This window comes from Ornithorhynchus anatinus, chromosome 18 (assembly GCF_004115215.2).
Source record: "Ornithorhynchus anatinus isolate Pmale09 chromosome 18, mOrnAna1.pri.v4, whole genome shotgun sequence".
NCBI lineage: Eukaryota > Metazoa > Chordata > Mammalia > Monotremata > Ornithorhynchidae > Ornithorhynchus > Ornithorhynchus anatinus.
The window spans coordinates 36,424,812-36,435,128 of NC_041745.1; the positions used below are offsets into that span (position 1 = coordinate 36,424,812).

At 42.6% G+C, this 10,317-nt stretch overlaps 1 pseudogene; it reads left to right on the forward strand.

Annotated features, from left to right (window-relative positions):
* The first annotated feature begins 9,807 nt into the window (after positions 1-9,807).
* Positions 9,808-9,965, forward strand: LOC114805581 (annotated as a pseudogene).
* Positions 9,966-10,317: the final 352 nt, after the last annotated feature.

Consider the following 10,317-nt stretch of genomic DNA (forward strand, 5'->3'; position numbering starts at 1 on the left):
AATAAAATCAAGTTGGCATGGCTTAGTAGAAAGACTATGGGCTCGGGAGTCAGAGGTCGTGGGTTCTAGTCCTGGCTCTGCCACTTGTCAGCTGTGTGCCTTTGAGCAAGTCATTTAACTTCTCTGTGCTTCAGTTAACTCATTTTTAAAATGGGGAGTAAGACTGTGAGCCCCACAGGGGACAACCTGATCACCTAGTATCTATCCCAGCACTTAGAACAGTGATCAGCACATAGTAAGCACTTAACAAATACTATTACTATTATTTTGAGCACTTAGAACACTGCTCGGCATATAATTAGCACTTAACAAATACCATCATTATTATAAGTTCTTGTGGTCAGGGAATGTGTCTCTCATACCAACTCTGTTATATTGTACTCTCCCAAGTGCTAAGTATGGTGCCCTGCACAGGGTAAGCACTCATTGCATATGGTTGATTGATTGATTGATTGTTCTCTGGATATGCCACGCAGTCACCCACGTCGCCATAGTGGGGCAAGGCCAACTCCTATCTCGCTGTCAATGAGGAAACAGGTACTGGTGAATCTTGTAGGTTAGCCTTGGCATATAATTAGGAGGAAGGGACTCAGGTAATCCACTTTAAATTCTTAATTCTCTTCTCAGTTTGCCCGGTGAGCTAGTCAGTTGACTTTCCTTAACTCACTTGGGAAATACATGCTCACCCCCTTCCCTAGCTTGTGCTTTGGCAAAGGCTGATGAGAGAAAGTTTATGAAGAACCTGTAGTCTGAGGACCTCTGTTTCTGTGGGAATAGGGAATCTGCCAATAATGCCACTACTCTGAATCTACCCACCTAAGTTTAAGACATCGTCTTCAACATTATGGAGCAGGAAGAAGCAGAGCTTTCTCTGCTCTCTAGTCTCAGCTCAAGGGTTAATGAATGCCTCTTTGTTAAAGATATACAAAGGTTGTAGGAAATGCAGAAGTCCCTATCGGCACCCATCATTCCAAACCCTTATCATTCGATGGAAGTACAACCTGAAAGTAAGAACTAAGAGCCTTTGGAGCTGCAGTTGCTGAAAGCGGAGCTGGAAGGATGTTTCCTTTCAGCAACTCAGTCAGTCAATCATATTTATTGAGCACTTATTGCACAAAACACTGTGCTAAATGCAGGGGAGAGTACAATATCACGACATAGCAGACACATTTCCTGCCCACAGTGAGTAAACTTTGCCGTGGGTCAGAAGCTGCTGTTACGCAGCTGTCGCCATGAACGGAGATGTGGGCTGCAGTTTCTATAGTTGAAAGCACTGCTCACATAGCCATTGACCTATGCCCACATTTTTTGTGCTTAGGGCATTTAGCCTTTTACAATTTCTTTGAACATTTTATGAGCTCATCCATTCCACTTTTTTCCTCCCACATTTAGACAGGGCCAACGATCCTCCTGATTGCTCAATCATTCTCCCACATCTTTGCCAAAAATGACTTCTGTTTGGCCTTAACCTGACTTTGAAGAGGTGGGAAACCCATAGGTAGGTTGTGTGGCTTTGTGGAAAGAGCATAGGATTGGGAGTCTCTGCTCTGACCTTCTGACTGACCTCTTTTATCTCATCTATAAAATGGGGCTAGGATACCTGTTCTTTTAGATTGTGAGTCGAATGTGGGACAGGAACTTTGTCTGATCTGATTATCTTGTATCAAACCCAGCACTTAGCATATACTAACTGTATACTAGATATCATGATACTAAATCCTGGGTTCTTCAAAAAAAGTCTAGAGTGCCCATAAAGACACCTTGTTTCACATAATCAGGGTTGGGGGGAATTTAGAAGTCAGGTAGCCCATACTCCTTCATTACCTTCATTAATCCATTTTTAGATGATTGTCAGTCCTTTTAAAGCTCGCCTCAGACAGATCTCATGCCTCTTTGGCAACTGGAAGATGGTTCACTAAATTAAGAAGATCATCAATTATAATCAGCTCACCCACTAGAGTATATTTGCTCATGAACATGTTTCCTCACCCAGGATTTTGTTTTCTGTAGGTTTGAAAGAAAGAATAACTGTATCAAGTGGGAGTGAGTTTCAGTGTCAGGAAACATGTGCCACCTTGTTAAACTGGACATTGGAGCTGTAGGTGCTGGAGAAAGGGAAGTGGAGTAAAGACAGAAATCCTAAAGGTCTGTCTCTAACCAAATTTTTACCATTGAGCAGCTATCACTTGAAATGTGAAACTTAACTCTTCTTCACAACTGACTCAGACATTCCAAAAAGCATCAGGAGGGATGCTCTTTTTGACATTTGGGAATTAATGGAAAACAAAGTTGATAATTATGTGATGGTTATTTGCAATTCTTATCTCCCCGCTCCTCTTCCATCTATCCACCCACCCATCCGTCCACCCTCCCCCTCTAGGCCTTAAGCTCATTGTGAGAAGGGAATGTGTCTATTTGTTTTTATGTTGTACTCTCCCAAGTGCTTAGTTAAGTGGTCTGCACACAGAAAGTGCTCAATAAATAGCGATTGAAGGAAGGAGTGCATAAATGAATCCATCCATCCATCTATCCATCCATCCATAGGTTCTTTTTTCAAATAGGAAATACTAAAAGATAAGCAAGCGGGGGATTTTTTGAATAAAGAGTATTGGTGGTGTGGATGTAGCAATCCAATATATCAACATAGTATTGTACTGGCCCAAGCACTTTGTACAGTGCTCTGAACACAGTAAGGGCTCAATAAAATCGAATGAACGAATGAATGAATCACTGGCAATAGTCCAAAGGGCAATTTAATCTCTCAAATAAATTAATAAGACAGTTTCTTTTATCCTTTATTCTAGGGTAATATGGAAATCATATTGAGTGAGGGATTTCACTCAAATTATATGGTTGTTTAAGAGCAAACAAACTCTGAAATACTTCTGCAACTGAAGACAAGGAACATTCTGAGAGACAGCCCTAATTAAATAGCATCCTCAACTCTTAAGAGTTTTATTTAGTAAACACCTTGAATTGTAGTTAGAAACCAATAGGCAGACTACAGATTGCTGAGGTCCAGCTTAGGACTTGAGCTCAAACAAACTTTTATGATGATTGCCTACTGATATTGCACTTGCTGAGATCATGTGGCATCCTGGATAACAATAATAATAATAATGATGGCATTTGTTAAGCACTTACTATGTGCCAAGCACTGTTCTAAGTGCTGGGGGTGATTCAAACTAATCAGGTTGTTCCACGTGGGGCTCACAGCCTTAATTCCCAGATGAGGTAACTGAGGCCCAGAGAAGTGAAGTGACTTGGCTGAAGTCACACAGCTGACAAGTGGCAGAGGCGGGATTAGAACCCATGACCTCTGACGCCCAAGTCCATGCTCTTTCCACCTAGCGTCGCTGGTTCTCCGAGTAAGGTAGTGAAGATCCAATGCCCAGATTGTACACTGGGTCAGGGTACAGATCTATTCACTCTATCAGCCACGTGTCCATTCATCTCTCTTGAAGCTGTCCATTATTTAAAGTCTATGGTCTACACTGTGCAAATACAACACTCTAAACATGGTTTTGGTTCAACCGACACCTTTCGGGTCTGAATCACCTGAATTAGGAGGTGGATTAACATGTTATTGAATCCAGCAGATATGCCCAGTTTTGGGTGAACGTGTCATTTTGAAGTTGAGTACAAACAATTTAGAGAAGAGCTGAGGGCTGGAGAAAGCACTGTTCAGATGGATTAGAAAAGATTTTTATGAACTTCCTTTTTGACAGCTAGTGCCTGGCTTGTCATGTGGCTCAGATTTTAGCTTGTTAGATTGGATGCCAACCCAAGGTAGGACGAGTGAAGGCGCTTACTGATAGAGATGTGGCAACCTTACTTTGTTATGTTAAGTGTAATTAGCAGGTAAATTTGTGTTTTTCCACCCAATTTACTGAAAGAGAATGGTATATGTACTTGTTAACGTACGTGTTATCAGATATAATACAAATGGTCGAGTTCTGTTCTAAATGGGATATTGGTGGTAATTCCTTGGAAAAAAATAACTCCACAAGAAACCTACAATGTCTATGATGAGGACTGCGATGTCCCCAGGTGTTTCATCTATTAATGAATGTGATTTCTTTCAGGGAAGAATCATGTCCTCCATTTCAGGTTGATCACCAAAGTCAAATTGCATTAAACGTTCATGCTGTTTTCCAGTTGGCAATTCTAATCTGTCAGCAGCTGTCTGGAGAGGACATCTTTCTGCTTCATGCCGGGGGTGGGGGGTGGGGGAGGGAGAAGTCTGAGTTGAGACATCTCACCAAGTCCCTCAGTTAGAACAATCAAATGTCGGCTCCTAGACTTCTCATTTTAATGACCAAGCTGGTAGCATGCTGCGTCATTTCAGAATCCCCCCCCAACCCTGTTAATCCTAAAACATCAAAAGGTACACATTTTCTCCAAAAGAGATGTAATGCATTTGAGTTAATTATCATACAATTACAGTAATGGAAAAGAGAAACCTAATCAAACATGAACAGCTTGTATAACCATTAACCAGGCTATGGTGAACCATTACTTAGCTCTGACTTATGCGATCCATCAGTGGCTTCAAGGGCCTCAGTTAAGTAATGCTTAAATCATTTCACAGTCATTGAAAACTGAGGTGAATGGCAGCAGTCAGCCATGCATTCGTATTTTAATTGTTTAGTTGCTGGGCTTTAGTGGCAGGGAGTTAGGCCAACTTTCTTCCCCCACCGTCCCTTCCCAAAGTTCCAGGGGCGATGCCCTCGTAGGAAAATATGCAAAGACAACATTTTCCAGGCGTTCGATCTGGCAGAATAGCTTCAGGCAAGTTTTATGATCTGAAAAGATCTATCTATGCCCCCAGAAATGCTAATAGTGCTCTTGGGACCCATTCTTTGAACCATTTTTCTATCGGGCCCACTCTATGGCTCTTACTCAGGATAGCAAAACTTTTAAATATGCGCCTGATTATACTTGACAGCCAATTAAATCCTTCCACGGGTGCTTCTGTTTGGTACTGAGCTTATTTGTCTCTGGCTCTGAGACCGGGGACTATTTAGAAAAGGTGGCAGGGAAAATTAACACTCTGAAAATCAATCAGAATTTATTAAGCATTCGCTTTCTGTTTGTCATTGTACTATGGGTTTGGTTAGTTCCAGCCCTCAAGGAGCTTGCATTCTAGAATAATAATGTTAATAATAATGTTGGTATTTGTTAAGCGCTTACTATGTGCAGAGCACTGTTCTAAGCGCTGGGGTAGATAGAGGGTAATCAGGTTGTCCCACGTGAGGCTCACAGTTAATCCCCATTTTACAGATGAAGGTAACTGAGGCACAGAGAAGTTGACTTGCCCACATTCACACAGCTGACAAGTGGCAGAGCCGGGAATTGAACTCATGACCTCTGACCCTGAAGCCCAGGCTCTTTTCCACTGAGCCACGCTGCTTCGGACACTGAAATAGCATGGCGTAGTGGACAGAGCACAGGTCTGGGTGTCAGAAGGTCACGGGTTCTAATCTCACCTCTACCACTTGTCTGCTGTGTGACCTTGGGCAGGTTGCTTCACTTCTCTGTGCCTCAGTTCTAATAATTATGGTATTTGTTCTTACTGTGTGCAAGGCACTGTTATAAGCACTGGGGTGGATGTAAGCAAATCAGGTTGGACACAGCCCCTGTCCCATGTGGGGCTCATCACAGTCTTAATTCCCATTTTACAGATGAGGTAAAAAGAGGTCGGGATTATGCCACCAGCGGTCCAGGTTTCTCATTGCCAAGGTCTTCGGGAGCTGGACAGACTCAGCAGCAATCCTGAAAGTAGCTGGCTAATGGGAGCACTTTGGCATAGAAGCAGTGTGGCTTAGTGGAAAGAGCCTGGGCTTGGGAGACAGAGGTCATGGGTTCTAATCCTGGCTCTGCCACTTGTCTGCTCTGTGACCTTGGGCAAGTCATTTAACTTCTCTGTGCCTCAGGTCCCTCATCTGTAAAATGGGGATTAAGACCGTGATCCCCATGTGGGACAACTTGATTACCTTGTATCTACCCCAAAGCTTAGAACAGTGCCCCTCATTGGGCAGGGATTGTCTCTATTTGTTGAGGAATTGTACTTTTTAAGTGCTTAGTACAGTGCTCTGCACATAGTAAGGGCTCAATAAATATTATTGAATGAATGAATGAACAGTGCTTGGCACATAGTAAGCACTTAACAAATACCACCATTATTATTATTATTATTACTGAAGCAGTCTGTCAGACAATCATGTTTATTGAGCACTTACTATGTGCAGAGCACTGTACTAAGTGTTTGGGAAAGTACAATATAACAGACACATTTCCTGACCAGTGAGCTTACATACTAGAGGGGGAGACCTACATTAATATAAATAAATAAATTACAGATATGTATATAAGTGCTGTGGGGTTGGGAGGGGGGTGAATAAAGAAAGCAAGTCAGAGGTTTGCCACCTTGGCACTTAAAGGGGCATTGTCAATATAATAATGATAATGATAATAATAGTATTTACAATAATAATAATAATAACGTTGGTATTTCTTAAGCACTTACTATGTGCAGAGCACTGTTCTAAGCACTGGGGTAGATACAGGGTAATCAGGTTGTCCCACGTGGGGCTCACAGTTAATCCCCATTTTACAGATGAGGTCACTGAGGCACAGAGAAGTTAAGTGACTTGCCACAGTCACACAGCTGACAAATGCTTACTATGTGTCAGGCACTGTATTAAGTGCTGGGGTGGATCTAAGCAAATCGGGTTGGACACAGTCCCTGTCTCACACAGGGCTCACAGTCTTAATCTTCATTTCACAGATGAAGTAACTGAGGCACAGAGAAATGAAATGACTTGTCCAGGGCCACACAGCAAAAAAGTGGCAGAGTCAGGATTAGAACACATAACTTTCTGCCTCCCAGGCCCGTGCTCTACCCCACCTCTGCCACTTGTCTGCTGAGCGACCTTGGGGAAGTTGCTTCATTTTTTGTGCCTCAGTTATAATAATTATGGTATTTGTTAAATTCTTACTAAGTGCCAGGCACTGTTCTAAGCTCTGGGGAGGATACAAGCAAATCAGGTTGGTCACAGTCCCAATCCCAAGTAGTCAGAAGGTCATGGGTTCTAATCCTGGATCCACCACTTGTCTGCTGTGACCTTGGGCAAGTCACTTTACCTGTCCTCAGTTACCACATCTGTATAATGGGGATTGAGCTGTGAGACCCAAGTGGAACAGGGATGTGTCCAATCCGATTAGCTTGTATCCACCCCAGCGCTTAGTGCAGTACCTGGAACATAGTGTTTAACAAATACCACAATTATTATTATTATTATATACAGATAGAATGAAAAAGAAGGAAGGGATTAGGTACATGGGTTTCACATTGAGTGAGGGATTTCACCCAAATTATATGGTGTCTAAGACCAAACAAACTCTGCCTGCGATACTTTTGCAGCTGAGAACAAGGTGCATTTTGAGAGGCTGCCCTCAATTCATTCATTCATTCAGTCGTATATATTGAGCACTTACTGTGTGCAGAGCACTGTACTAAGCACTTGGAAAGTAGAATTCGGCAACAGAGACAATTTCTATCCAACAAAGGGCTCACAGTCTAGAACGGGGAGACAGACAACAAAACAAAACAAATGCTAAATGAATAGCATCCTAAACTCTTAAGACTTGGATTTATTAAGTAAACCCCTGGAATTGTATTCGGAAACAAATAGGCAGATTGCTGAGCTTCAGTGTAGAACACAAACCCAAACTCTTAAGATGACTGCCCACAGCATATTGTGCTTGCTGGAGTCATGTGACATTTATGTACATATCTGTAGTTTATTTCTATAAATCTGTCATTTATTTATTTCTCTTAATGACCGTCACCCCTCTAGACTGTAAGCTCCTGGTGGGCAGGGAACTTGTCTGTCAGTTCCGTAATACTGTACTCTCCCAAGTGCTTAGGAATGTAAGTGTAATCAAAAACTGGAAGCTGAATTTCCACTGTGGTTAACAAAACTTTAGTTAAACCTTTGCAGGAGAAGAAGCAGAAGCAGTGGGGGACCCAGTGACACAGAACACTCCTGTAAACCCAGGTGCCCTCTAAGAAATTTAAAAAGACAGTCAGTGGAAGAAGCAGACCAATAGATATCCCAAAAGGTAATCTCGACAAGCATATGAAACACAGAGGGACACACCACTGAGACCAATAAGTCAATCAATCCATCAATCAGTCAGTCCGTCAGGGGAATTTATTGAGTGCTTACTACCTGCAGAACACTGTACTAAGGGTTTGGGAGACTACAATACAGTAGAGTGGAAGTTAGAGTTACATTCCCCGCCCATAATGAGCTCACAGACTAGATGGGGAGACAAACATTCATATAAAAAAAAAAATTAATATACATCATTTAAAGATGTGTACATGACTCACTCCTTTTGTTCAACCCCTGTCCTAGCCCCATAGCACTTGTGTACATATCTGTAATTTATTTACTTAGACTAACGTTTGTCTCTCCTTCCTCTTTATTGTAAGCTCATTGTGGGCAGGGAATGAGATTGTTTATTGCTGTATCATACTCTTCCAAGTGCTTAGGACAGTGCTGTGCACACAGTAAGTACTCAAATAAATAAGATTGAATGGATTAGTGCAGTAGGGTTAAGGGTGAGGTGTATATCAAATACCCAGAGGTCATAGATCCAAATGCAAAGAAGGGAGAGCAAGCCAGGGAAAAGAGGACAATCAGGGAAGGCCTCTTGGAGGAGCAGTGGCTTTATAATGCTTTGAAGGTGGGGGAAAGTGGTGGTCTGGCAGTTGTGGAGGGGGAGGAAGTTCCAGGCTAAGGGAAGGACATGGGAAAGGGATTGGTGGTGAGATAAATGAGATTGGGGCAGAATGAGTGAACTGGCAATAGAGAAGTGGAGTATGCGAGCTGGACTTTAGTAGGAGTTCAGTGAGGTGAAGTAGGATGGGGAGAGCTGATTGAGTACATCAAAACTGATGGTAAGGTGCTTCTATTTGATGCAGTGATGGATGGGCAGCCATTATAGGCAATACAGTTTCAGTAAATAACCAGACTCATACTTGAATTATTTAGTCAGACCTCTGCTTTGGCATCGGAAAGATGCTTTTATCGGCAATGATGACTGGCACTAGTTTCTGTCAATGAAGTTTTTTTTTTTTTTATAGTCCTGACCAAGTGTTGCCCAGCCAACTGTGGGACCACTACAAATGAGCTTGGATTTCAATGAAAATCCACAGAGCCGTGCTAATGGGATGTATCACCAGGCCCGCAGATAGCTCCAGTGTTGCTGTGGTTTACTTAATTCAAAGGGACATTTCATAATTCTAGCTGAATTGAAATCACTGCTCAGATGAAATTTAGGAGCAAATTGCAGGGAACTTGTCCTCTGGGGGCCGAGAAAGACTATGTCATTGCTACCATTGCTAATGGCCACTGATGAGTTTTCTTTAGCTTGAGGAGTAATGCAAGGACTCAACGAGGGGAGCATTTCATGGGTCGAATGACAGGAACGATCACGTTTTCAGACACTGAGGTGGCGGATCTCTAACGATCAGAGGGAGACTTCAGCTTGCTATTAGACTAATGGGCAAAGCGCTTTCAGGAGGAGGATGTGAGAAAGCAGCTCTCCTAAGGAGGCCAGCTCTGATTTTCCTCTCCAACCAGGTCTACGCCGGCCTGGAGGGGAGAAATTCTTAGGCCGAGGAGCAGCCTCCTTAAGTCAGCCTCCCTAGATGACTGAAAGATAATGTCCTCTTTGGCCACCTCCCATCATTTCTTTCCCTGAAGCCCAAGGTGGGAGGCAGGATTTGGTGAGATGGCTTCTCCTCCCTTTGGCTAAGATCGTGTAGTATCTGTTCTTATCATTTAATATCTGATACGTCCTCTCTCTGAGGACAATATACTCAATATACTCTATCTGCTAATGTTGGTGTTAAAACCAACAAAAATAACTGTGGTTTTTGTTAAGCGCTTACTATGTGCCAAGCACTGTTCTAAGCACTGGGGTGGATACAGGGTAATCAGGTTGTCCCACGTGGGGCTCACAGTTTTAATCCCCACTTTACAGATGAGGTAACTGAGGCCCAGAGAAGTTAAGTGACTTGCCCAAGGTCACACAGCAGACAAGTGGCAGAGCCGGGATTAGATCCCACATCTTTGGACTCCCAAGCCTGTGCTCTTTCCACTAAGCCGCGCTGCTTCTATAACAGCATGACATATTCTTTGCCTATGAATGGCTTAAGCTTAAATGGAGGAGACAAATATAAAATATTTATGAGAAGAGTGATCAAAATATAAAAATTGAGTAGACCTACTTAGATAGATA